The sequence below is a fragment of the Poecilia mexicana genome, unplaced genomic scaffold, assembly GCF_051168715.1.
Source record: "Poecilia mexicana isolate PSO_F unplaced genomic scaffold, ASM5116871v1 scaffold_11, whole genome shotgun sequence".
In the NCBI taxonomy this organism is placed as follows: domain Eukaryota; kingdom Metazoa; phylum Chordata; class Actinopteri; order Cyprinodontiformes; family Poeciliidae; genus Poecilia; species Poecilia mexicana.
The window spans coordinates 27,154,685-27,182,545 of record NW_028263380.1 but is presented as its reverse complement, the minus strand read 5'-3'; the positions used below and the strand labels follow the sequence as shown (position 1 = coordinate 27,182,545).

The following is a 27,861-nucleotide window of genomic DNA, read 5'->3' as shown; positions in this document are numbered from 1 at the left end:
TGTGTTTCTGTGTGTTTCTGTGTGTGTGTGTTTCTGTGTGTTTCTGTGTGTGTGTGTTTCTGTGTGTTTCTGTGTGTGTGTGTTTCTGTGTGTTTCTGTGTGTGTGTGTTTCTGTGTGTGTGTGTTTCTGTGTGTGTGTGTTTCTGTGTGTTTCTGTGTGTGTGTGTTTCTGTGTGTGTGTGTTTCTGTGTGTGTGTGTTTCTGTGTGTTTCTGTGTGTGTGTGTTTCTGTGTGTTTCTGTGTGTGTGTGTTTCTGTGTGTTTCTGTGTGTGTGTGTTTCTGTGTGTTTCTGTGTGTGTGTGTTTCTGTGTGTTTCTGTGTGTGTGTGTTTCTGTGTGTGTGTGTTTCTGTGTGTGTGTGTTTCTGTGTGTTTCTGTGTGTGTGTGTTTCTGTGTGTTTCTGTGTGTGTGTGTTTCTGTGTGTGTGTATCTCTGTGTGTGTGTGTATCTCTGTGTGTGTGTGTTTCTGTGTGTGTGTGTTTCTGTGTGTGTGTATGTTTCTGTGTGTATCTCTGTGTGTGTGTGTTTCTGTGTGTGTGTGTTTCTGTGTGTTTCTGTGTGTGTGTGTTTCTGTGTGTGTGTATGTTTCTGTGTGTATCTCTGTGTGTGTGTTTCTGTGTGTGTGTGTTTCTGTGTGTGTGTATCTCTGTGTGTGTGTATCTCTGTGTGTGTGTGTTTCTGTGTGTTTCTGTGTGTTTCTGTGTGTGTGTATGTTTCTGTGTGTGTTTCTGTGTGTATCTCTGTGTGTATCTCTGTGTATGTGTGTATCTCTGTGTGTATCTCTGTGTGTGTGTGTTTCTGTGTGTGTGTATCTCTCTGTGTGTGTGTGTGTGTGTGTGTGTGTGTGTGTGTGTGTGTGTGTATCTCTGTGTGTGTGTAAACACTTTAAACTCTGATTCTCTTCCTGCAGCAGGCTGAGAGTCTCTCGGCTCTGGATGATCTCTGCAGCGTTCCTGTTCATCACTCATCAGCGTCCCGATCCGGTCCGATCCGGTCCAGACTCGTTAACGGGCTTAACGGCCTGGGAGGATGGTACAGGTCGGACCGGTCGGTCGGACCATACGGCTGATTAAGTGGTTCTGCTGCGGGGGAGTCACGGTCAGAGCACACGGCCGTTTAAACGCTTTCAGAGGTGTATGTGCATGCGTGTGTGTGTGTGTGTGTGTGTGTGGAGCCTTCCTGTGATGAGGAACAGTTGGTCCATCAAGGAGATGGATGGGGTGATTCAGCGCCCCACCCCCACCTGCTGCTGGCAGGACTCCATGTTGGACATCGAGACGGAAACATGAAGAAAATATGAAAATATTTCTGAATGATTTTCATTTTCAGTAAGAATATTTTACATAATGAAGGTTTGCAGTCATGTCTGCTATATTTATGTTCAAGCTAAATAATTAGTTTAAGATCCATATTTACTAAAAGTGAAAATGTATTTTTTAATCAAAATAAGTAGTTTTAAACTAAATATTCAGCTAGCTTGCTCACTTATTGAGTTAAATACACAGACCCAGACTTCTAAATATTTCAGATTAAGCCAAATATGTAGTTTGCAAAAATAAATATGTAGTTGCTAAGCTAAATTGCTATTTCAATATTTTGAACCCAACATTCCTGAGTGAATGAATAAAATTGTGAATATATGACTTTAAAAAATGAACTCCCGCTTTTTCTTCTTATGATGGGCCAAATAACCCAAATTATTGCTTAAACAGCTTTCCATATAGAAACAGCTGGGAGTTTACTGAGGAACCATGCTAACAATGCTAACCCTGCTAAGCCATGCTACTCTGCTAAGCCATGTTAACGATGCTAACCCTGCTAAACCATGCTACTCTGCTAAGCCATGTTAACGATGCTAAACCTGCTAAACATGCTAACCCTGCTAAACCATGCTACTCTGCTAAGCCACGCTAACGATGCTAAACCTGCTAAACATGCTAACCCTGCTAAACCACATTAACTCTGCTAACCCTGCTAACCCTGCTAACCCTGTTGGTTCTGCTGTGTGTCCTGAGTTCCTCCTGCTGCTGTTTGGTTTATAATCAGAGTTCATAATGAAGCTGTGAAGCCAACTCTGGCTGACCTTCCTGTGTAATTAAAGGACTCTTCTTTTATTAATCCCTTCATTTGCTCAGCCTCCCTCCGTCTAATCAGCCGTTTAATTAAGACATCCAACATGGCGTCGTGAAAAAAACGCCGTCAAGCAATTAAAGGACAAATAAAAGGAGGGATGAAGAGCAGATTAGGCTGGAAAACCCGACAGCTTCTTTAACAGTTTCCTTTCTGCGCAACTTTAATGTTAAAGTTTCTCCATCTGTGAATTTCATTCATCAGAACCAGAACCAGGTCGGGTCCAGATGGAAATTGTCTGTTTTTCTTGTAATAAGGTAAAAGTTCAAAACCATTTTTATGTTTTGGATGTTTAATCATCATTTAAAAAAAGGTTTATTGTTGTGCAAGTAAACATAACTTTAAAAAAATCAGTAATTGTTTTGTATTTTTAACTTAATGAATTTTAATCAAGCTCATGTACTCGCTGCTAAATTTGCTGATGGTGGAGAAACAAGTTACTGTTAAGTGTTTATCTGCTGTCATTGGTGGCTATGCTAACTAGCCTTAGCATCATGACAGTGCTAGCTGCTACGCAACATAGAGCAAGGAAGGCAAGGAGTGGAGGGATGAGCAGCGCCGATGGAGGATTGACTGACAGCACTACGGTCCGCCTCCTGGCTCTGATTGGTTGTTTCTCGTTAGCACTGGGAGCTAAATGTTTTCACAGATTATCTGTTTCACAACATTCTGTCATTTCAACAAATATGTAAGAAATACTTTTTATAAAAGTTACAAACTGCAGCTTTAAGTTTAAAGTTACACATAAAGCAGCAAATATTTGGTTTAGATAAAAAATGGGGCTTCATGTTTTTAATTCATAGAAATGTTAGTTTCAAGCTAAATGTTTAATTAGCTAAATATTTAGCGTCAAACTAAACGTTTGGTTCTCAGCTCAGAGCTAAACAAATATTGGGTTGACCCAAATGTTCAACTTGGAGTTAACTAGTTAGTTTGCTAATTAAATATTTATTTTGAAATTGTGACATTTATTATGAACTAGTAACATGGTGAAGGTAAAGTCTGGGTTTTACTGATCGCTGTGGATGTTTGTCAGCCTGCAGCTTCATGAACTTCGTGGAAAAGACGCAGAATCTGCTGAAGGTTTCCGCCTGTCAGCATCAGGATCTGGAGACAAACTGTGGCCTTCGCCAGAGTTTCAGGGAAATAAAAAAGCTTTTAAATAGAAACGTTGAAAAGTCTAATTCTGGAAAACAAGGAGAAACTTTTTCTGCCGGTGCGTATGGAGAGCAGAGGTCAGGGAGGCGAAGCGGCAGCGTTTCAGCGCCGCCCTGCGTGGGAGAGCATCGATTGGTGCTTCGCCCGCAGCGCCGCAGCCGGTCCTCCGCCGGGTTTCACTCCCTCCATCCCTCCTCCTCATGCAGCTCATGCTGCTGCCAGGCGCAACCGGCCGTGCATGTGCGCGTGCACGTGTGGATGGAAACCCACTCTTTGTATTTTTAACTAAGCCTCTCAGCGGGCGGCGTGGAGCCGCCGCTGCGATTACTGTACTGCGTTCTCCAGAGGCGGCATCGATCCGCCGCAACGCTTCCCTGTTCTGCACCTCCGGATATTTCTGGACAAACAACCGGACCATTCCAAGCCCATCATCATCCTCATCATCCTCAGGCAGCAAAACGCCCAGCAGGTTCTTTACGTCTCACTTTAATAACTTTCATATTTCTCTCTGGCTTCACTTTGCAGACAAATGTTGCGAATTAATCTGTGTTGACTGAAGCATCGGGATGCAGATTACTGCAGACGCCGTCGCAGAAGTTTGGCTGCAAACTGATGAGGAGATGAGCTGATTAATGCGGCAAAACCGAAAGATACAAACTCAGAAAGGAAAGTTGGCTGGAGAGAAAAACTGCAGAAAACTGAAAGCATCGCCGCGGTGAAAACCATGAAAACCACCAGAAAGAAGATAAAGGATGAAATAAAAGCCAGATTGTTTCAATATTAATAAAAGTATTAATATTTGGCTTAAAATACATCAAATCTGCAGGCAGCTGAACTGGAACCTGTTGGTTTATTATCTGATGGTAAAACTGGGAGGACTGGAGAAAGACAGAGCAAAACCAGGCCGAACTTTTCCTCCATGTTTCCTGTGAAACGTTCAACTGAAACATTTAAAGAGTTTCAGCTTCATGCATCGACTCTGGGATCAAGTTTGTTTTCCACATTAACAGCAGAATAATTCATCTGATGTGGAGCCACATCTGGATGGAGCTGCTGCCGCCTCCGCCTGTGGCTGACCTCCTCCGCCCACGCTCCGCCTCTCCATCCATCTCACACCTTCACCCTCCATCATCCATCGCTCATCCAGCTTCTCCTCATTTGGATTCCTCCCACCTCCTCCTCCATTAGCGTCTCTCTGCGCCCCGAGGAGGAAGCAGCGAGCGCCGCGATGCAGGGCAGCGATCCAAGACCGAACACAGAGAAACACTGAGCGGCGCCAGACCGCCAGCACACACACACACACACACACACACACGCACACACGCACGCACACACACAACACACACACGCACGCACACTGTCTCCAAATATTCTTCAGAAGATTCTCATTCCCTCCAGCTGAGACGAACAGAACCGACCAGAATCCGGGCCTTTCTGGGCCTCAGGATTCAGTTTAGATGAACTTAAACTTCCTTCAGTTTTGGTTTCATAAATATCGGCAGCGCAGAATCTGCTGAGGGATTCTGGAAACGTCACTTTCAGATTTTAAGGTTTTAAGGTTCTGCTGGATCTTCATGAACACATCATGGATCCGTCGGATCCCGACTCCAAACCAGAACAACTCATCTTCATCACAGAGGAAGAGCCACACAGAACCAAAACTAAAGACAGGAAGCAGCTTCAGCCGGACAGGAAGCTGACGGCGGACAGGAAGCTGACGGCGTACAGGAAGCTGACGGCGGACAGGAAGCAGATGGCGGACAGGAAGCTGATGGCGGACAGGAAGCTGATGGCGGACAGGAAGCTGATGGTGGACAGGAAGCTGATGGCGGACAGGAAGCTGATGGTGGACAGGAAGCAGATGGCGGACAGGAAGCTGATGGTGGACAGGAAGCTGATGGCGGACAGGAAGCTGATGGTGGACAGGAAGCTGATGGTGGACAGGAAGCAGACTGCAGACAGGAAGCAGACTCCGGACAGGAAGCTGATGGCGGTCAGGAAGCTGACTCCGGACAGGAAGCAGATGGCGGACAGGAAGCTGACGGCGGACAGGAAGCTGATGGTGGACAGGAAGCAGATGGCGGACAGGAAGCTGATGGTGGACAGGAAGCTGATGGCGGACAGGAAGCTGATGGTGGACAGGAAGCTGATGGTGGACAGGAAGCAGACTGCAGACAGGAAGCAGACTCCGGACAGGAAGCTGATGGCGGTCAGGAAGCTGACTCCGGACAGGAAGCAGATGGCGGACAGGAAGCTGACGGCGGACAGGAAGCAGATGGCGGACAGGAAGCTGATGGTGGACAGGAAGCTGATGGTGGACAGGAAGCTGATGGTGGACAGGAAGCAGATGGCGGACAGGAAGCTGACGGCGGACAGGAAGCAGATGGCGGACAGGAAGCTGATGGTGGACAGGAAGCTGATGGTGGACAGGAAGCAGACTGCAGACAGGAAGCAGACTCCGGACAGGAAGCTGATGGCGGTCAGGAAGCTGACTCCGGACAGGAAGCAGATGGCGGACAGGAAGCTGACGGCGTACAGGAAGCAGATGGCGGACAGGAAGCTGATGGCGGACAGGAAGCTGATGGCGGACAGGAAGCTGATGGCGGACAGGAAGCTGATGGCGGACAGGAAGCTGATGGTGGACAGGAAGCTGACGGCGTACAGGAAGCAGATGGCGGACAGGAAGCTGATGGCGGACAGGAAGCTGATGGTGGACAGGAAGCTGATGGTGGACAGGAAGCTGATGGCGGACAGGAAGCTGATGGCGGACAGGAAGCTGATGGTGGACAGGAAGCTGATGGCGTACAGGAAGCAGATGGCGGACAGGAAGCTGACTCCGGACAGGAAGCAGACGGCGGACAGGAAGCTGACGGCGTACAGGAAGCTGATGGCGTACAGGAAGCTGATGGCGTACAGGAAGCTGACGGCGTACAGGAAGCTGGCTGCGGACAGGAAGCAGATGGCGGACAGGAAGCTGATGGCGAAAAGGAAGCTGATGGCGGTCAGGAAGCAGACTGCAGACAGGAAGCAGACTGAGGACAGGAAGCTGACTCCGGACAGGAAGCTGATGGCGGACAGGAGGCAGACTGCAGACAGGAAGCAGACTGAGGACAGGAAGCTGACTCCGGACAGGAAGCTGATGGCGGACAGGAAGCTGATGGCGGTCAGGAAGCTGATGGCGGTCAGGAAGCTGATGGCAGACAGGAAGCTGACTGCGGACAGGAAGCTGACTGCAGACAGGAGGCAGACTGAGGACAGGAGGCAGACTGAGGACAGGAGGCAGACTGAGGACAGGAAGCAGACGGCGGACAGGAAGTAGACTGCGGACAGGAAGCTGATGGCGGACTGGAAGCTGATGGCAGACAGGAAGCTGACTGCGGACAGGAAGCTGATGGCGGACTGGAAGCTGATGGCAGACAGGAGGCAGACTGAGGACAGGAAGCAGACGGCGGACAGGAAGTAGACTGCGGACAGGAAGCTGATGGCGGACAGGAAGCTGACTGCGGACAGGAAGCTGACTGCAGACAGGAGGCAGACTGAGGACAGGAAGCAGACGGCGGACAGGAAGCTGATGGCAGACAGGAAGCTGACGGCGGACAGGAAGTAGACTGCGGACAGGAAGCTGACGGCAGACAGGAAGCTGACGGCGGACAGGAAGCAGACTCCGGACAGGAAGTAGACTGCGGACAGGAAGCTGACTCCGGACAGGAAGCTCACAGCAGACAGGAAGCCGACGGCGGACTGGAAGCAGACTGCGGACAGGAAGCTGATGGCGGACTGGAAGCTGATGGCGGACAGGAAGCAGACTCCGGACAGGAAGCTGATGTCGGACAGGAAGCAGACTCCGGACAGGAAGCAGACGGCGGACAGGAAGCAGACGGCGGACAGGAAGCAGACGGCGGACAGGAAGCAGACTCCGGACAGGAAGCAGACGGCGGACAGGAAGCAGACGGCGGACAGGAAGCAGACAGCGGACAGGAAGCTGATGGCGGACAGGAAGCAGACTCCGGACAGGAAGCTGATGGCGGACAGGAAGCTGATGGCGGACAGGAAGCTGATGGCGGACAGGAAGCAGACGGCGGACAGGAAGCAGACGGCGGACAGGAAGCAGACAGCGGACAGGAAGCAGACAGCGGACAGGAAGCTGACTCCGGACAGGAAGCTGATGGCGGACAGGAAGCTGATGGCGGACTGGAAGCTGATGGCGGACAGGAAGCTGATGGCGGACTGGAAGCTGATGTCGGACAGGAAGCTGATGGCGGACAGGAAGCAGACTCCGGACAGGAAGCTCACAGCAGACAGGAAGCCGACGGCGGACAGGAAGCAGACTGCGGACAGGAAGCAGACTGCGGACAGGAAGCAGACAGCGGACAGGAAGCAGACAGCGGACAGGAAGCAGACAGCGGACAGGAAGCTGACGGCGGACTGGAAGCTGATGTCGGACAGGAAGCTGATGTCGGACAGGAAGCTGATGGCAGACTGGAAGCTGATGGCGGACAGGAAGCAGACAGCGGACAGGAAGCTGACGGCGGACTGGAAGCTGATGTCGGACAGGAAGCTGATGTCGGACAGGAAGCTGATGGCAGACTGGAAGCAGACTGCGGACAGGAAGCAGACTGCGGACAGGAAGCAGACAGCAGACAGGAAGCCGACGGCGGACAGGAAGCAGACTGCAGAGAGACAGAGCTCTTCCTGTGAGACGGACGGACGCGGTGAGAGCAGAAACGGCAGGCGGCCTGCAGCAGAGAGCAGACAGCTTCCTCCGTCTTTATGAGTCAATTATTTCCCTCTAAATGAGCCGCAGCAGCAACAGTAAGTAAAACTCAGCAAGTCAGAGAGAATTAAAACTGGATATTATTGGTTTCCATGGTGGGTGGAAGACTTTCGCTGCAGCTCATTTACATAACTCACCGCCGCCCACGCGCATCCATCAACTCGCTCCTCCTGCTTCCTGCACAACAATTAATGCTGCAAACTATAATCTGGGACAGTTAGCGCCGGCCGAGAAACAAAAGCTAAATTAAACACACTCCTGGGTCTGTGTGTGTGTGTGTGTGTGTGTGTCACACAGACCCAGCTCAGCTAAGGTTCATATAACACTGTGATGAACCGATTAATTAACCAGAAAGAGAAATCAGCCGATTTTTCCTGCTCTGGTTTGACCTCTGACCCCAGGCTCCAATACTGAGCTTTCCTTACTTCATTAATGGCATCAGCGCTGTGAAGTCCCACTTTTTGGAGTTCCTAAATGCATCGCTCAGTGAGGGTTGTGGACTGACGCTCTGACGGGAATCATTTCCTCATTTTTCTGTTTTGCTGGAATCGTCGTCCTGAGCAGGTTTCTGTTCTTCTGCTCCATGTTTGTTACATTCAGATATAAATAAGAACTAAAGTTTATTCAGATGACTTCAGGGTTTTGTATGTCTGCTGTTTGTAAAAACTTAACAGTAATAATTTGGTTTATTTAGCTCTGACAGGAAACACCAACAGCATCCGACTGGGAAGGAACTGGAAACCATCAGAGATCTAGACTGAATGTTCTGGTCAGATTCTAGACATAAAGAGGAAACATCTAGAGGTATAGATCTAGAGTCAAAGCACAGCTTCAGATCTTCCAGCTGGAAACTAGAGATCAGGCTGACCTCTGACCTTCAGAGCCTCATGAAGCCGGTTCCTCAGTGGTCCTTCTAGCACAGCCATGTCCAAAGTCCGGGGTGGAGGTTGGACGCAGTATCGCAACACCGATATTACACGTACACATTTGTAGAATACGGAACAAATGACGTCCCATTTCGGTCCAATACGGGACGGTTCCGTATTTACGGACGGGTTGCAACCCTAGTCGACGTATTTGTGTGAGAAGACATTCTCGGTTGTGAACTTAAGTAACGGACTCTCACTTAGGAGACATCTGAGCCAGACCTGGCCCATGTGCCGCAGTCCAGATCTCAGTATCACATTAATGCAGACAAGTCATTTGTCATTTACAATAAGTCTCTGAATAAATTTTGTTTTGGTTTTCAAAGATCAAAATAAGTCATAAATTCAGACAAGTTTTCAGTTTTCACTCCAGAATAATCAACTGTTAAAAATCTGATCAACATTTACTAATATGTCATATTTCACATGAGCCCTGCTCTTGTTGATGACTGTTATTTGCTCATTTTTCTGTTATTTTATTTTAAAATTTTGTAAATATTGAACTGCCATGGTGAGATATTTTTTTATGTTTCAAATGTAATTTGCACTCAAGAGTACAATTACTTCAGTTTAACCGTTAGAAAACAGGAAAAAGTGAAGTTAAGTGATTATTCAATTGCATATGATATTCATGTTTCAAATGAACCTACAGACATGCTGCAGATCGCTGAAATTAAAATGAAAAAGCAAATGTAAAACAGAACGGCTTGCTGAAATGTGTTTAAATATATTGCTGTTCTATGTAAAGGACGTCCGCCAGGGTCGGCCCCCCCACATTTTTAACACACCAAATGTGGCCCCCTTTGCAAAAAGTTTGGACACCCCTGTTCCAGCAGCTGCAGAACATTCAGGACCAGACGACTAAAGTCTCCGACCAGAGAAACTCATCCAGGATTTAGTGGCTTTGATTCGTCAAAAAGAAACCCAGAAAATCAGGAGGTAAGATACTGACAGCTGGTAGAGACTCCTGATGACCACAAACCTGAGATGGTCAAGAAAACAAACAAAAGAGAACCGACTGAGGGTGAATATGAACACGAACAGTTCTCTTTCACCGAGAACTGGTTGGTGGTAAACAAACTGAACCGAACTGAACTGAACCGAATCGAACCAAACCGAACTGAACCAAACTGAACTGAACCGAACCAAACTGAACTGAACCGAACCAAACCGAACTGAACCGAATCGAACCAAACTGAACTGAACCAAACCAAACCAAACCAAACCGAACTGAACTGAACCAAACCGAACCGAACTGAACCAAACTGAACTGAACCGAACCAAACTGAACTGAACCGAACCAAACCGAACTGAACCGAATCGAACCAAACTGAACTGAACCAAACCAAACCAAACCAAACCGAACCGAACTGAACTGAACCAAACCGAACCGAACTGAACCAAACTGAACTGAACCGAACCAAACTGAACTGAACCGAACCAAACCGAACTGAACCGAATCGAACTGAACCAAACTGAACTGAACCAAACCAAACCAAACCGAACTAAACCAAACCGAATCGAACTGAACCAAACCGAACAGAACTGAACCGAATCGAACTGAACCAAACTGAACTGAACCAAACCAAACCGAACTGAACCAAACCGAACTGAACCAAACCGAACTGAACTGAACCAAACCGAACTGAACCAAACCGAACTGAACTGAACCAAACCGAACTGAACCAAACCGAACTGAACTGAACCAAACCGAACTGAACCAAACCGAACTGAACCAAACCAAACCGAACTGAACCAAACCGAACTGAACCAAACCGAACTGAACCGAATCGAACTGAACTGAACCAAACCAAACCGAACTAAACCAAACCGAATCGAACTGAACCAAACCGAACCGAACTGAACCGAATCGAACTGAACTGAACCAAACCAAACCAAACCGAACTGAACCGAACTCAAAGAAAAAGAAAACCTCCCAGATAATTTCCATCTCTGATGTTAAAGTTTTAAAGCTGAATGTTCCTCCAACATCAGACATGAAACTGTTTCTGGTACCAGAACCAAATGGTTAGAGAGAAAAACCAGATCCAGACCCGGGCCCAGAACCAGAACCAGTAGAACTCCCTGAACTACCAGCTGAGAAAGTTTTTCTGCTGCAGAAATAAACTGACTCTTTGGGTCAGTCTGTTGCCGTGGAGACTTAAAACCAGAGCTGTGGGTTAGAGTTCAGCGGTAGGAGCATCTGGTGGGGTCAGAGGTCAGATCAGAGGTTCTGATCGGACCAGCTGAGACTCGCACTGCCGCGTTTCGCTCCAGCTTTAACATCTGAGGCTGAAACCGACTCAAACAACCAGCCGAGCAGAACCAGAACCTAGTATAACATTGGCTGATGGGTGCAGGGTCCAGTCCAAACCATCAGAACCATCAGAATCTGTCAGAACCATCAGAACCAGCTGGACATGATGAGTTCAGTTGATCTCACTGGGATTCCAGCAGCTGTTCAATGCGTCAGTTCTGCATCACAATGTGTGCTGCTCTGTGTGTGTGTGTGTGTGTGTGTGTGTGTGTGTGTGTGTGTGTGTGAGACTCGAAATGTGTATGGGGCTAAATTACTGTCAAATAAGATCCAAAAACTTCTTGAGACTAATTTAGCTCCATAAATCAGCCGCTAAGCAAGCTCTGCTCTGATTGGCCGGAATCAGTCCGCCTGTCTGGAAGCGCCCTGAGCCAACGTGATTGGCTGCATGGGGGAAGGGAGGGGGGAGCCAATCAGATCGATCTCAGAACAGTGGAGAAAACAAAGGTTACCACGACAACAGCCGCCAACTGATTTCACAGCAGCTAATCCATTCTGTCGCTCCGACTTTGGGAGGAGGTTTGAGGCTAGTCAACATACACACACACACACACACACACACAAACGAACACACACACACAAACAAACGAACACACACACACACACACCAGGTGAAGCAGCAGCAGATCGATGGTGATCAGTGGAGGAGAAATGAACTTTTAAAGTGACGTAAAGCTGCTGCTCTGCACTTCCAGGTCTGACATGCTTTAGATCCAGCAGCTCTGCAGCGCGAACACACCGTCGGAGTGTGTGTGAAGAGTCTGCTATTGACCCAGCACGCACGCACGCACACACACACACACACACACACACACACACCAGCACTGCTGTCGATACGATCTGGGGAATTCACACCTAATTGTGTTTGATTGCAGGTCGCTACAGATCAATAACAAACACAAGTTTGTACACACACACACACACTCTCTCACACACACACACACACACACACACACACACACACACACACACACACACACACACACACACACACACACACACACACACAGCAAACGATCTGAAGCTGGTCAGAGTTCAGAGACTTGGTTTACATCATTTCCTCAGTCTAAGAGCAATAATCTGTAAACAAGCTGCAACTCGCGATTATTTTAGTAATCGATTATTCTGATGATTAATCAAATGAAAAAATTGGCATGTTGTGCAGATTTTTCATTTATGCAATCAACCTGTTTCATACAGCATCAGGAAACTGTAAACCGTTTGTATTTTTGCAAAGATTTGTCTTCATTTCTGATGTTGTGATGTTCTTTCCGCTGATGGTTTAGAGTCTTTGTTCTCCCGTTAACGATTAATCGATTATTTCAGAGTACGTTTCTGAAACTGCACAGAAAATCAACTTCATGTTTCACAACTTCTGCCGTTTGCTGCCTGGCCCGGTTGGAAGTCAAACAGAGAAATCCAGCTCAATGGGAGAAAACCCAGAGGTAAAACTGAAGGGAGAATCAGTAATAACCAATAACTCATGTAACAAAAAATAAGAAAATCAGCCAAAAGAAATGTTTCCAAATCAGTTTCTTTCATTATAAAACTTCTGACACTAACAAAGGTGTGAGTCTGTCTGTGAATTTCTGGTTAAAACATGTTTGTTGGTAGAAAATCCTGAAATTTTACTCCAGTAACAGTAGAAATACTTCATAATAAAATTACTCAAGTAAAAAGAAAGAAGTACAGCGCAGAAAAAATACTCCTAAAAGTAAATCTTTTCTAAGAAGTTACTGAAGTAGATGTAACTAGTTACTACCCAGTTCTGCTCTGCTGACCCCGGAAACATCAGCAGCCAGAAATCAGGTCAAAAGGTGATAAAAGTCATTATTACGATCAATAATCATCCAGTTCTGATCATTATTGATAATCTGAGATTATGATCAATAAGAGGCTGATGGAGTAGGATTAACACTCTGATCAGTTTGTTTCTGATCGATATGATTTCATGTCTGTTTTCTGCGCTGTTTGTTTCACAACATGAATAAATATGAGTAAATCTGATGAAACGCCGTCCTGTGGAAATGTCTCAGAAACTCGATCTGTGGCGCCGAGAAGGCTGCTGAGAAAGACGCAGAAAATCATCATTTCCATCACAACAGTACGATAAAATATCCTCATAACACGTTCAGCCACCGTGAACTTTAAAAAAGCTTCAACACTGCAGCTGGAAAACAGTTTAAAAATCCAAAATGAACAAAGAACGACAGTTAAGACGGACTGAAAGTCTCTGGATCAAAATGGCGCCTAAACTCTTAATCATTCAGCTTAGAGAGGGAAAACAGGCAAAAGGGGCAGCAATAACCAATCAAAACATCCTGGACCCAGATCCTCCACAGAACCAAACAGTTACTGAAGCAACAGAACCAGACCAAACCCAGTTCCAGGTCCGGTTCAGACCCGACTAATCACAGCCAGATTAACGTCCTGCTGCTCCTTGACGGCTCGTCTGAACGTCGAGCGAGAGCAAGGACAAGATGGACACAAAGACGGACACAGACATGATGGACCGGGCCGGGCGCCTCCGATCCGGACCGGACCGGACCGGGCGCCTCCGATCTGGACCGGACCAGACCGAGCGCCTCCGATCCGGAACGGACCAGGCCGGGCGCCTCCGATCCGGACCGGACCGGACCGAGCGCCTCCGATCCGGACCGGACCGGACCAGGCCGAGCGCCTCCGATCTGGACCGGACCGGACCGGGCCGAGCGCCTCCGATCCGGACCGGACCGGCCCGGGCCGAGCGCCTCCGATCCGGACCGGACCAGGCGCCTCCGATCCGGACCGGACCGAGCGCCTCCGATCCGGACCGGACCGGACCAGGCCGAGCGCCTCCGATCCGGACCGGACCGGACCGGACCAGGCGCCTCCGATCCGGACCGGACCAGGCGCCTCCGATCCGGACCGGACCGGGCGCCTCCGATCCGGACCGGACCGGGCGCCTCCGATCCGGACCGGACCGGGCGCCTCCGATCCGGACCGGACCGGGAGCCTCCGATCCGGACCGGACCGGGAGCCTCACATTAAGAAGAAGAGAAGCTGCAGGGAAACTGACCAACGTTTCAAGGCTGATCTTAAACGATTCATTTATCACGATTACTCATTAAAAACAAGATAAATTTACAGCTGACATGATTAACCGGTTTAATCATAATTAATTACTGAAAACATTGAGTCAATCAATCGGTCTGTCATCATTTTAGTAATCTCCAGCCAGCTGGAGATGTCAGCCACTAAAACGCCGCCAAGCAGCTCTGGAGCCACTGAGGCGTTTCATGAAACCCAAAGGCCGAAACGCCGAGACAGTTAGCTTCATCGCTAAAGAGACGCCGCCCTTTACTCTCACTGAAAATACAGAATTTCAATAAAAACGGCAAACATTTCACACCCAGAACACAGCAGGAAGTTTACAATGATTCATATTTATGTTTTGAAGGGCAAGTTTGTTTACAGAGACTTTATAATCCATTTTATTTATTTAGGATATTTAAAATGTCTTCAGGTTCAGTTTATTGATCTTTGAGAGCCTGAACTTGTTTTATTGTGACATTTTTTATGCCGTTCATTAATAATGATCAAAACGACTGATTACTGTCTGAGGTTTTCCTTCGACCCGGTGGATCTCAGAGTTGGTCCCGTCCAGGATCCAGAACTTTATTCTGAGATCCTCCTTCCCGTTTCAGATCCACCATCACGGTTCGACTCGCTCCAGAATTTTCACTCAATCAAAATTCTGCCTTGATCCAACTTTCAACATAGAAATTAAATGTTTTCTTTATTGCGAGTTTGATCAAGTTCCTGCAAAGAATTCTAATCTTTGCAGGAACTTGATCACCAGAGATCCAGTTGGAGTTCCTGTCATCAGTCTGGAGGGAGAACTGGATTATTACAGCAGCTGGAGGAGAAAAGGTTCTGATGGAGCTGCAGGAGGAAGATCCGACTCTGGGAAGAAATGAGGCCAAATGAGGCTGCAGATGGGTCAAGTCCAGCAGAGCACACACACACACACACACACACACACACACACACACACACACACACACACACACACACACACACTGCAGGCAGTCAGCCATGGCCGCCCAGAATGACAGAGAGACAAATGTTTCTCTGCAGAACCCGGAGCAGGAGAAGAAACTCGGCGGAGAGACGAAGAGTTAAAACGGGACAGAGGAAGATCCCAGATTAAACAGATTAACTTAGCTGGATGTTGGATTAACATCTAGAGAGAAAACGGGAGAATCCAGCAGAACTATAGGAAGAATTCATGTTCCTGATCAAGAGCTTCCAGTTAGTCTCCAGTTCTCCCAGTCTGAATGTTTTAATGGTTGGAAACCCTGAAAATGTCTCTCTGGGTTTGGATCCGTTCACACACAAGTCTGATTGTTTGCATTTAACTAGTAGAAAAATAATTGGATTGGAGCAAAAAATCTGAACAGAGCATCAAGACCTGCTGTGAGAACGTAGCGCTAAGCTGGTTCCTTCCTGACGGTCCGGTCGACCCGGTTCTACTGGAACCAGAACTCCATCATCTGCTCCACCTCCAGCTGCTCTGAGTCAAACCAACCTGTTCCCCTCCTGGCCTGTGGGGGCGCTGCACCAAGAACCACTGAAGGAAACGACACCAAAACCTCTGAAGACACTGAGAGCAACTTCCTTCTTCACCAGATGGAAACAAGATGGAGGATTTTAGCGGCTGGAGGATTTCTCTTTAGTCTTTGGCTAAAGACCAGGAGCCATTTCTGCTGCTAGCGCTGGGCTAGCACGTTAGCGTTGGTTGTATTTACCCAGAATGCCCTGCGCTGTAGTCCACTTCCTGTTTTTGGGGCGGTCTCTGGTCCGCTTGGCGTTCACATTCAAACTGAACCAGAGTTCACTTCAACCGAACCCAGACCGAGGTTTGGAGGACCAGAGGTCAGAGGTCGGTTAGCGTTCACATCTCACAAACCGGACCGGACTTTGACGAGGCAAATGGACCGGAGTCGGGTTAAAGCGGACTGAACATGGCTGGACAGAGACTTGGTTCTGACTTGGTTCTGTTGTGTGAAATCATCTTAAATATAAAAAAATTTGTTTTTTTTTCCATTTAATTTCTTTCCACAAACGTTTAAACACTTAGAGCGGCGAAAAGCTGAGTTTCAGCTGGATTTCTGTCTCAGATCCTCCAACCTCTCATCATGTTCCCTCCTGAAGATTCAACCTGCTGCTCCTCCTCCTCCTCCTCTTCCTCCTCTCTGCTTTGCCGGTTGTGTTTGTCTCTCTGAGCCGCAGGAGGCATCGCAGAGACCCGTGGATGAGGTTCAGAAAGAGCCGGAGAGATAAAGAGAGAAGCAGATAAGAGCTTTGCCATCAGGGATTATTGCTTTTCTCCCAGAGGCCGTATTGACCCGCCGCGGCGAGGAGCGGCCGCTTCACACCAACATCTTCCTCGCTCTAAACGTTTACGCCGAGGAAGCGATCAAACGGAAAGTCACAGCAACACAGCAGCTGGCAGCCGGAGAATCTGATGTCTGACCGCTAATTGGCGTCTTCCTCCTGTGAGATGAAGACGAGGGTCTCGGAGCGGCCATGACAGAAGGCAGACAGGCGGGGAGGAAGAGCATCGATCCCAGAGGAGGAGGGCGGGGGTCAGCGGGCGCGACCCCCCCATGCAGGCCGGGACGGTGGAGGACGGATCGACCCAAACCTCCAGGAGGGGAAAACTTTCCACTTTGGAAAGAACAAGTGAAGGACGAAGAGCCCAGCGGCGATCGGGTCGGCTGAGGTTCACCGGAACCGCTGATCTGCAGGGGGCGGAGCCAGAAACCACAGAAAAAATGTACCGGCTCAACGACGCTGTAATTTTATTGTGAAGTATTTCTACTTTACTGGAGTAAATTTCTGGATTTCCTTCCCACTGAAGCAAACGGACTGACCTGCAGCTGCTGGTGGTTTCAGAAGTTTATCCACAGAAACATTTTCTTTGGCCTGATTTAGTTTTTTGTTACTGATATGAATTATTGTCATTTTTGTCCTTAAAACACCAAAATGTCCCTAAACTTTATATTTCGGTCCGTCTGATGATGTAATTTTTAAATATTAAATGATTGATAATTCGATCAGGTTCTCAGGACTTCAGCAGACGTTTTAACCAAATTTTTATTTTTTTACTACTTTTTACTTGAGCAATATTTCTGAGCTGATGTCACATTCTGCTCTTTAGCCAACTTTGAAACGTTTGAGCTTCCCCGACATTAATCTTTCCAAATGAAAGATTTGCTGCTTTATAAACTGTCAGTTGAATGAAGTTTCATGTCTGGCTGAAGTTTTGGTTATCGACTAAAATCAATTCTTCAAGTCGTTTATGTTCATGCTCTTATTTTGAAGTGGTGGAAGATGGTTTAAGGCAGTTCTGTTTCCTGTTCTCCGTGATGTTTGTTACCCAGAATGCATCAGTTCGGATTAAAATAAATTTATTACTTTCTGACCAAAGTGGACTCAGTAAAACAACCAAAGAACTGAAACCGGCAGAGACCAAACTGAGCCTGTTGGTGGCGCTACGCTAAGCTGCAGGATGTATGATGGACATAGTCAGGATATCAACATGGCTGACTGTAGCACGTTAGCATTAGCGCTGTTGGTGTAGTGCTACTAATGTGTATGATTAGTGCTTCAGGGCTAGCAATGCTAACTTTATAGTTAGCAGGACAGCTAGCTGGTTTTGCTAAATTAAAACAGATTAGAATAAAAAACTTGACATTCTGGCCTGCTTTGCTGTAGAAAAACGATCCAGATTGGCCTCCAACAAACAGACGTAGATCCACAGAACTAGATGGGACTGATTCAGGTTTAGCCAGTTTTAAAGCACTGGATGAAACACGAAACAAAATAAACTCAATAAAAATGTTTCCTCTGTTCAGCAGCTTTCAGGAAGTCTTTATTCTGTCAGTGATTCGGTCCGGATCACAGCAGCCATTCTTCCTCCTCAGCCTCCTCTTCCTCAGCCCCACAGAAACATGACCTCAGTAAAAAGCCTCACTAATGCAAAGCTGTGTGTGTTTTCCACTTTCATTTTTCTCCTTTATGACTTTGCAGCGTTTTTACAGACCGATAACATTTTGCCACCTCCCATCCATCTCCTATCACTCACTTTTCCCCATCACCCTTCATCCCCACAGCCCTCCCTCCTCTTCCTCAGCCTCCTGGTGTAAATCACATCAGCGAGTGGAACGGCGCAGAAAAATCTCTGCTTTCTGAGGGAGGAGATTAGGAGTAAGCACAGCAACTGGATTTAAATAAAGATCACCTTCCCTGCAGTGCTCACTGCTAAACTGGGAGCAGGACACGCTCTGTGTGTGTGTGTGTGTGTGTGTGTGTGTGAGAGACAGCAGTGAGATAGTGAGGGCAGAATGTGCATCGCAGTGATACCTGCATTAGAAAAGCAATCTGCATGAAACATCTCAACCGACACGTGGAATGAGATTTTTACATCCAGCAGAGTTCAGAGAACAAAGAGAGCAACGAGCAGGAGGGCAACTCTGACAGCTGAAGGTCAGCAACACGTTGCAACATGCAGCAACGAGCAGGAGGGCAACTCTGACAGCTGAAGGTCAGCAACACGTTGCAACATGCAGCAACGAGCAGGAGGGCAACTCTGACAGCTGAAGGTCAGCAACACGTTGCAACATGCAGCAACGAGCAGGAGGGCAACTCTGACAGCAGAGTTGCCCTCCTGCTCGTTGCTGCATGTCTCTTCGTGTTGCTGCATGTTGCTGAAGGTCAGCAACATGCAGCAACACGCAGCACGGTTTCCCCCAGTGTATTGTAAGCCTGACAGGCTGCCAGGCTTGGCTCCCCCCAGCCAAGCTATGCATTGTTTCTTTTTATTTTTATTTAATAAAAAAATAATAATTGCTTAATTTTTTAAGCCAACTGCTGAGCTGAATTATTCCTGAATGATGCGTCCATGTCGTGGACTAATCACACCTTAATTTACCTCCAGTTCCTGAAACAGGAAGCTGGTTCAGCTGCATTGCCTTCATCCCAACCTGCTGTGAGGATCATGTTACTTTGGACAATCCTTCATCATAGGAGTCAGTTTGAAAGCCGCTTCGTTAGCCCAGCTAATGGTGACCCGCTAATATAGCCTGTAGTGGTGCTTTGAGAGCTTGATATTCATTTTAATTGTATTTTTCTTTATTTGTTGTTTTGTAGACTCAACAGATGAGGGTCTAAATAGCGCTTCACTGACGATGTCTTCCCATAACACGTTATTATCCAGTAATATTTTCACATTTCTTGTCAACTTAACACCTTTTAATACAAAAACATGGTGGACCGCCTCGGCGCCCCGACCGCCGGGCTGAGCAAGGTTTCTGTTGAAACCCTGCGCAGCAACACGCAGCAACACGCAGCGTCGCGCAGCAACACGCAGCGTCGCGCAGCAACACGCAGCGCCGCGCAGCAACACGCAGCGCCGCGCAGCAACACGCAGCGCCGCGCAGCGTCACGCAGCAACACGCAGCGTCACGCAGCAACACGCAGCGTCACGCAGCGTCACGCAGCAACACGCAGCGTCACGCAGCAACACGCAGCAACACGCAGCGTCACGCAGCAACACGCAGCAACACGCAGCGTCACGCAGCAACACGCAGCAACACGCAGCGTCACGCAGCAACACGCAGCGTCACGCAGCAACACGCAGCGCCGCGCAGCAACACGCAGCGCCGCGCAGCGTCACGCAGCAACACGCAGCGTCACGCAGCAACACGCAGCGTCACGCAGCGTCACGCAGCAACACGCAGCGTCACGCAGCAACACGCAGCAACACGCAGCGCCGCGCAGCAACACGCAGCGCCGCGCAGCAACACGCAGTGTCACGCAGCAACACGCAGCGTCACGCAGCAACACGCAGCAACACGCAGCGTCACGCAGCAACACGCAGCAACACGCAGGGCCACGCAGCGCCGCAACGCGCAGCAACACGACGCGGTGCTGAACCAGAGAAGCCGGTGCTCCGCCGCCCGGCGTTTCTTGGCCTCCTGACTGCAGACACAGGCAGGATGTGACCAGAGTCAGACACGCGGATCCAACGGCAGAAATCAGACAGAAAGTCTTTTCCAGACAAACAAGCAGAGAACAAAGCTGAGCTAAAATCAGAGCACTCCCCATGAATTATTAATGCGGCGCGTTGAGTTTAAGTGAATTACCGTCCAGAGCCCAGAATGAGTCACGGGCCTGTTTCTGGCAGATTGAATTCAGAACAACAAGACTTGTGGCGTGTTTCTCCTGCTCTCCTCCAGCAGCGACACTAATACCTCCTCAGCCTGCTTGTCGCTGCTCTCTATTATTCACAGTTTGTCCTCCGTCTGCGTGGAATCCCTTCAGTGTGTAATCAGACAGGCGGCTCTCGCAGAGCTTGTTTGCATCCGAGCGGCCATTAATTCTCCTCCGCTTCCAGCTGCTAACCATCGACAGGAGCCACTTCCTCCTCCTCGGTTCTCCACATGGACCCTTAGCGTCCAAACGGCCACGTCATGTCGGACGTTCGCTTCTGGCTCAACCAGCCTGATTGCAACGCGCCGTGCTGCAGCCGAGGCCAGTTATCACTGCAGCAAACTGATTGTTCTGATTCTGGAAATTAATTATTCTGCCCATTAATTAGGTTTAAACTGCCAGGGTCCCCAGCCAGCATGCATAGGTGGGCCCCACTTGGGTTTGATGTGGGCTACATGGGTTATGAGTGGGCATGGGTTTTATCTGGGCTAACTGTATGGGACCGATATGGTAACCTAAAATGGGACCCACTTGGGCTGGCCCATTAGGGCTAAACATATGGGCCCCATTCAGCATTAATGTGGGCTAACTGTGAATGGGGCAGAAGTGGGCAACACTATGTGGGGCCCATGTAGTTTCAGTATCATGGGCCCAACATGGGAAGCCCATGTGGGCTGACCACATTGAACCCACATGAGATAAGTATGGGCTGACCGTACATGGGTTGGACCTGGGCATGCGTATGTAGGCCCCATACCTTTTTTATGTGGGCTAACTGGGGATGGGGCAGAAGTGGGCAACACTATGTGGGGCCCATGTAGTTCCAGTATCACGGGCCCAACATGGGAAACCCATGTGGGCTGACCATATTGAACCCACATGAGATAAGTATGGGCTGACCGTACATGGGTTGGACCTGGGCATGCGTATGTAGGCCCCATTGCTTTTTTATGTGGGCTAACTGGGGATGGGGCAGAAGTGGGCAACACTATGTGGGGCCCATGTAGTTCCAGTATCATGGGCCCAACATGGGAAACCCATGTGGGCTGACCACATTGAACCCACATGAGATAAGTATGGGCTGACCGTACATGGGTTGGACCTGGGCATGCGTATGTAGGCCCCATTCCTTTTTCATGTGGGCTAAGTGGGGATGGGGCAGAAGTGGGCAACAATATGTGGGGCCCATGTAGTTTCAGTATCACGGGCCCAACATGGGAAACCCATGTGGGCTGACCACATTGAACCCACATGTGATAAGTATGGGCTGACCGTACATGGGTTGGACCTGGGCATGCGTATGTAAGCCCCATTCCTTTTTTATGTGGGCTAACTGGGGATGGGGCAGAAGTGGGCAACACTATGTGGGGCCCATGTAGTTCCAGTATCATGGGCCCAACATGGGAAACCCATGTGGGCTGACCACATTGAACCCACATGTGATAAGTATGGGCTGACCGTACATGGGTTGGACCTGGGCATGCGTATGTAGGCCCCATTCCTTTTTTATGTGGGCTATCTGGGAATGGGGCAGAAGTGGGCAACACTATGTGGGGCCCATGTAGTTTCCGTATCATGGGCCCAACATGGGAAGTCTATGTTGGTTGACCGCATAGAACCCAGATAAGCATGGGCTGACCGTACATGGGTTGGACCTGGGCAGGAAAATGTAGACCCTAATCCTTTTTTTATGTGGGCTAACTGGGGATTGGGCAGAAATGGGCAACACTATGTGGGACCCACATGGGCTGACTGCATTGAACCCACATGACATAAGCACGGGCTGACTGTACATGGGTTGGGCCTGGGCATACATATGTAGGCCCCATTCCATTTTTATGTGGGCTAACTGGGGATGGGGCAAAAATGGGCAACACTATGTGGGGCCCATGTAGTTTCAGTATCATGGGCCCAACATGGGAAGCCCATGTGGGCTGACCACATTGAACCCACATGAGATAAGTATGGGCTGACCGTACATGGGTTGGACCTGGGCATGCGTATGTAGGCCCCATTCCTTTTTTATGTGGGCTAACTGGGGATGGGGCAAAAATGGGCAACACTATGTGGGGCCCATGTAGTTTCAGTATCATGGGCCCAACATGGGAAACCCATGTGGGCTGACCACATTGAACCCACATGACACAAGCATGGGCTGACCATACATGGGTTAGACCTGGGTAGGAAAATGTAGACCTTAATCCTTTTTCATGTGGGGTAATGGGATTTTTTTTTTTTAATCTGATTAGACAATGTGGTTACCCTGTCACTTTTAAACTTTTCACTATATGTCAAAAGCAAAAGCTGCAAGAGCAAGATTATAAAAACTTTTAAAAAAATTATGAGATGTCAGATTGATGGCCTTTAGCTAAGGAAATTGTTACTCAGTTGGCCTGTATTGGAGCTGATAAAAGGTAAATTGTTGAAGCAATTGTATAAGCTTTCTACAAAATTAAAAGCTCTCCTTGGATGGTTACCTCATCTTGGAGGTCATAAAGAGGTATTGTATTTGAACCATGCTCACTACATGATTTCTTTGTCTGGCTCATTTACTAACACCGACATTACACTAGGCTTCCAGAAGACCAAAATATGCTTCAATGCTTTATTTTTTAAACCAGTTCAGTATTGTTCAAGCTACACTTTGAAGTCCTAGCATTTTTTTCTTTTTATTATTTTACACTAGAACAGTCCAGATGTCCTAACATTTTTGTGACATTATCTGTTTTAAATATGCATAATCTTCTGCTGCTCAGAGTGGTTCAGAGTGGACTTTTGTCCTTGCTTCTTTTTTTAAATGTAATTTAATTTTATTTTATTATCAATTGGATGTTCAGACCTCCAAGTGTTCATTGCAGCTTTTTCAAAGAAGGACTTAATTCTTATTTGGAGAAATAGTTCAGATCAGATCATCGTGAAAAATATTACAAAATGTTTAGAAAATGAATTCAAACAAAACTCAAGTGAGAAAGACAAGAGTAAAATTTTTAGCATCTGTTTTTTCATCTGTAAACATTTTCCAAGTTGTCAGCATAAATAAAATAAAAAAACTAAACATTTCTATTTATGATTATTTTTATATCTTTTAATCTTTTTTCAATAATCTTTTTAACCTTTTTGTTCATTTTTTCTCTGGCACCGTTGCCAATAAAGGTTGGTGAATTGAAGTAGACACTTTACACATCCACTAAAGAAAGTAGTTCCAAAACACATTTGAATAAGGACGACTATATTTATTTATTTTTATTGAGAAAATTTGTGAGTGCTACATCGGTTTTACATTTGTTAAACCGATGTATTACTCTCAAAATTAATCTCGTGTTTCTTGGAGAACGTACAATTGTTAACGGCGGATGGATATGCGGTTTCAAAATCAAACGTAGTCCCATCAGTCCGTTGGCGTGGAGTCTGCAGGTTCGCTGGCCTTCTACTAAAGAATCTGTAAGTACACTTCTGTCTGTTTTGTCTGTATTGTATCAAATTTTAGGGAGAGATTTTAAATCGCTAGTTAAAACATTTGTTGCTCGTAATGGTTCGGATGACCGGAGTACCCCGAAAGACCTTATTAGTTGTTTCTTCTTTTTTTTGTTTGTTTTTCTTTTAGGTGATTTTTTTAACACACACAATAAGTCATCTGCCATTATTGAGGTAAGAATATTTGGATGCAGAGCGATTTCAAACTGTTCTGGGCCAGATCATTTTCAAATACGCTGCGGCGCCATTCACCGGTAAATTTGAGCGCCAACGCGGCAGAATAAAATCGGTTCACTAATGAATCTACGTTGCTAGCGGAGGTTGCTTTTAAAGTACCTTGACACGATAAAACCACTTACATTATTTATAAAGAGTAACTACTTCGCTTTCATTCTGTGTACATGGGTTTTTAACAATCTTTCTCGCAGCCAATTAAGCCAGCATGCATAGCTGGGATCCATTAATTGTGCATTTTTAATTATTTTTTTTTTTTTTTTCATGAAACTGCATTGAATCGTGTCGTTATGGGCTAGATAGGTAATGATGAATGGGCATGGGTTTTGTCTGGGCTAACTACACGAGGCCCATATGTTTAACCTAAAATGGGACCCATATTGTCAGCCCATTTGGGCTAAATGTAGACTGTATTCAGCATTATTGTGGGCTAACTGAGAATGGGACAGAAATGGGCAACACGAAATGGGGCCCATGTGGTTTCAGTATATTTGGCATAAAAGCTTTTTTCTAAATAGAATGAAGGCATAGTAGTAAATATTTTAAAATCATGTTTGTTTTATTGTGTAAGTGACATTTTAAAGCGTTTTATTCTGTCATCGTTTGACTGCAAAAAACATGACAAGTGGGTGTTTAGGTCTCAACTAGCCATTTGTTTGGTCAATGCAAATGGGAGCTTTAGATTTACCAATGTTTTAATACTTTTTAAAAAATTATTTTCTACAGACTACTATGGAGAAGCGTGAAGAAGGCTTGCAAGGGCAGAAGTGACATCAGATCTTCAAACAGATAATGATATTCCAGAAAAGCGACGTAGAAGGTAACGTGGAACAGGGACTTCTGTAACACACAACTGTAGATCAGTGGTTCTTAACCTGGGTTCGATCGAACCCCAGGGGTTCGGCGGAGCCTCTGCCGCGGAGGGAAAAAACTTGTGTAAAGTCGTGATGCGCCGCTTTGCCATCATTTGCTGCGGAGGATCACGTTACATTGCTTAGCCAATCAGTGCTGCGGAGGAGCGCAGGGATGGGGCAAGGAGGGGGGAAGCGGGGTTCGGTGAATGCGCATATGAAACTGGGGGGTTCGGTACCTCAAAAAAGGTTAAGAACCACTGCTCTAGATCTTCTGTCTCCCTGGTTGTCATTTGAGCTGCTCTCAGTTCTTTTACCCATTTGGTTCTCCTTGCTTTACTTTTTCCTTCTAATCCTTCAAAATTTATTGACTTAAATTGATACAGACATTAACAATTGGCATTTTGTCCATGTATAAAAGTAAGCTTATAAGCTATATATGTGTGAAACAATAACAAATCAATTAATAAAAACTAAATGTATCATGCGTCCTGATTTTAAAATGTTGTCCTGTAATTGTCATTATACTTAAGGTTGTCATGGTTGCAGAAATTGGAGGAGGGTCCTTAGATGATGCAGTACAACAAGCTGTGTGATTCCTCATGTCCCCTGAATTGGCCCTCCAGTTCAACCTGTTTGGCCGACATAGGAAACAAGTTCCGGGACCTGCGTCTCTGATGTTTTGTATGGTAAAGATCAGTTTTTATATTCACTTTTTTTCTTGAACATTTGTTAATTTTGGTTGTCTTATGCCTTTTGTTCATTTTTAGTAATCTTTTTTTTTTTTTTAGATTAAAAACTGAGACTTCAATTTTTGGTTTAATTCACATAGTATTCTTTCACTGTGCTCTCAAGAACTTAAAGATTTGATTGCTGACAAAATTTGAAGGTAATATTGTTTGCATTTCAAACAGTATTAACAAAATATACAAGACCATGATAGAACCTTTATGTCAGTAGTTGATTTATATACATTAATATATTTTAAATTTACAATAAGAATATAGTGTGTGTACTAGGGATGCTCCGATCAGGTTTTTTGCTTCCAATTCTGATACCGATCACCCATGGGGCCCATCGCTGCCGATCGTCTGGATTGGCTGTTATTTTTTCACTTTAGGTATAAATGATAACATGTTATCTGGCAAAATTAAAAAGTGCGCAGTGTGACGGAAAGAGTAGATCAGCTGCACATGCAGGCTGCGAATGAGATACAGGTGATCTGCAACAAGAGGCCGTGATCAGCGATCACCAATCAAACACATTTTCACGGAAATTAACCGATTATGATTGCTGATCGATCTGCACACCTCTATCTACATAATAATAATGACTCGAGAGTGCTTTGATTTTGGCAGATCCCTGCAAGCATTTCTGCCCCTTGAAGGGGAAGAGATGCACATTTCATTAATGTTACATTGTACTAAAAGTAAAACACTAATGCAATTTCTACCTTTGCTTGTTTTTTAGGTGCACTTAAAAGAAATGGATCCATCCACGGAATCACACAAAGATACGGAAAAGGCACTCGAAGTGGGTTACTGGAGCCCCGGACAGAGGTGGAAATAGAAAAGTTAGAGCGACTAGAGCCAGCTCAGACTCAGGTGGGCAGGTTCCAAGATGGACAGTTACAATGATGTATGAGAGCTTTCAAGTGTGGCATATAGGTTATTAAAAATATTTGACAAAAATGTAGTGTGAAAGAGCTATGTAAGTGTGTGTGTGTTGATATATATTTATATGTATTTATATATAGATGTACAGATCTATATAGTTGCATATCTAGATATAGATCTATATACATGTATGTATCTATACATATTTACATAACTAGATGCATAGTTATCTAGATAACGAGATGTAGAAATATAACTATCTAGATATATAGATCTATATATATAGAGATAAATATATATTTACATAGCTAGAAATCTAGTTACATAGATAATTATATATCTACATATAGATCTATGTTTATACATTTGTTATATTAAACTAGTTTCTGTTATTTTCAAATCTGCAATATGAATAATTTTGTAGATTTCTTTTACCAGTGCATTTCTTGTGGCATCATTTGCTCTGTGTTAATAAAGCTCTTATAATTGACGAGTTAAAAAAAACTGACAATATTTAAAATTACCAAATAAAAACCTTGACCAAAAGACATTTTTCATCTCTTTTTTTAATGCAGGTTTTGTGCTAAAGCATTTTAATACTTTGGTTTGTTGATTAAGATTGTATATCTATTAATGTAATTCACTTTCAGGTTAGGTGAGACAGACCCCATTGTTCCTACAGGAATGAGGCATCTGGGCCCCACTGAAAACCCAGTCAGCACCCATTTAAATCTACCTGGGCAAAACCATATGGGGCCACCATGGAACCCGTGGACAAACCCACTTGGTACCCGTATTCTAGCCCAGTTTAGCCCCAGTTGGGGCCCAGGTAAAAAATGAAAGCTCCCAAGTGGGGCCAAGATGGGCCTCATGTAAGGTACCCATCTGGGCCCCACTGAAAACCCAGTCAGCACCCATTTAAATCTACCTGGGTAAACCCATATGGGGCCACCATGGAACCCGTGGACAAACCCACTTGGTACCCATATTCTAGCCCAGTTTAGCCCCAGTTGGGGCCCAGGTAAAAATGAAAGCTGCCAAGTGGGGCCAAGATGGGCCTCATGTAAGGTACCCATCTGGGCCCCACTGAAAACCCAGTCAGCACCCATTTAAATCTACCTGGG

At 46.4% G+C, this 27,861-nt stretch overlaps 1 protein-coding gene and 1 long non-coding RNA gene across 3 annotated transcripts in view; one reads left to right on the top strand and one right to left on the bottom strand.

Moving 5' to 3' along the window:
* Positions 1–27,861, bottom strand: part of epha10 (EPH receptor A10) — a 106,255-nt gene that overhangs the window by 35,222 nt on the left and 43,172 nt on the right. The window lies entirely within an intron of this gene.
* LOC148156613 (uncharacterized) lies at positions 23,205–27,283 on the top strand. 2 transcript variants are annotated; one of them, XR_015764695.1, is made up of 5 exons: positions 23,205–24,003; positions 24,167–24,210; positions 24,997–25,090; positions 25,655–25,810; positions 26,592–27,283. It is a non-coding gene; the product is annotated as an uncharacterized LOC148156613 (long non-coding RNA). The 2 variants fall into 2 exon arrangements; XR_015764694.1 differs by having other exon boundaries at positions 23,214–25,090.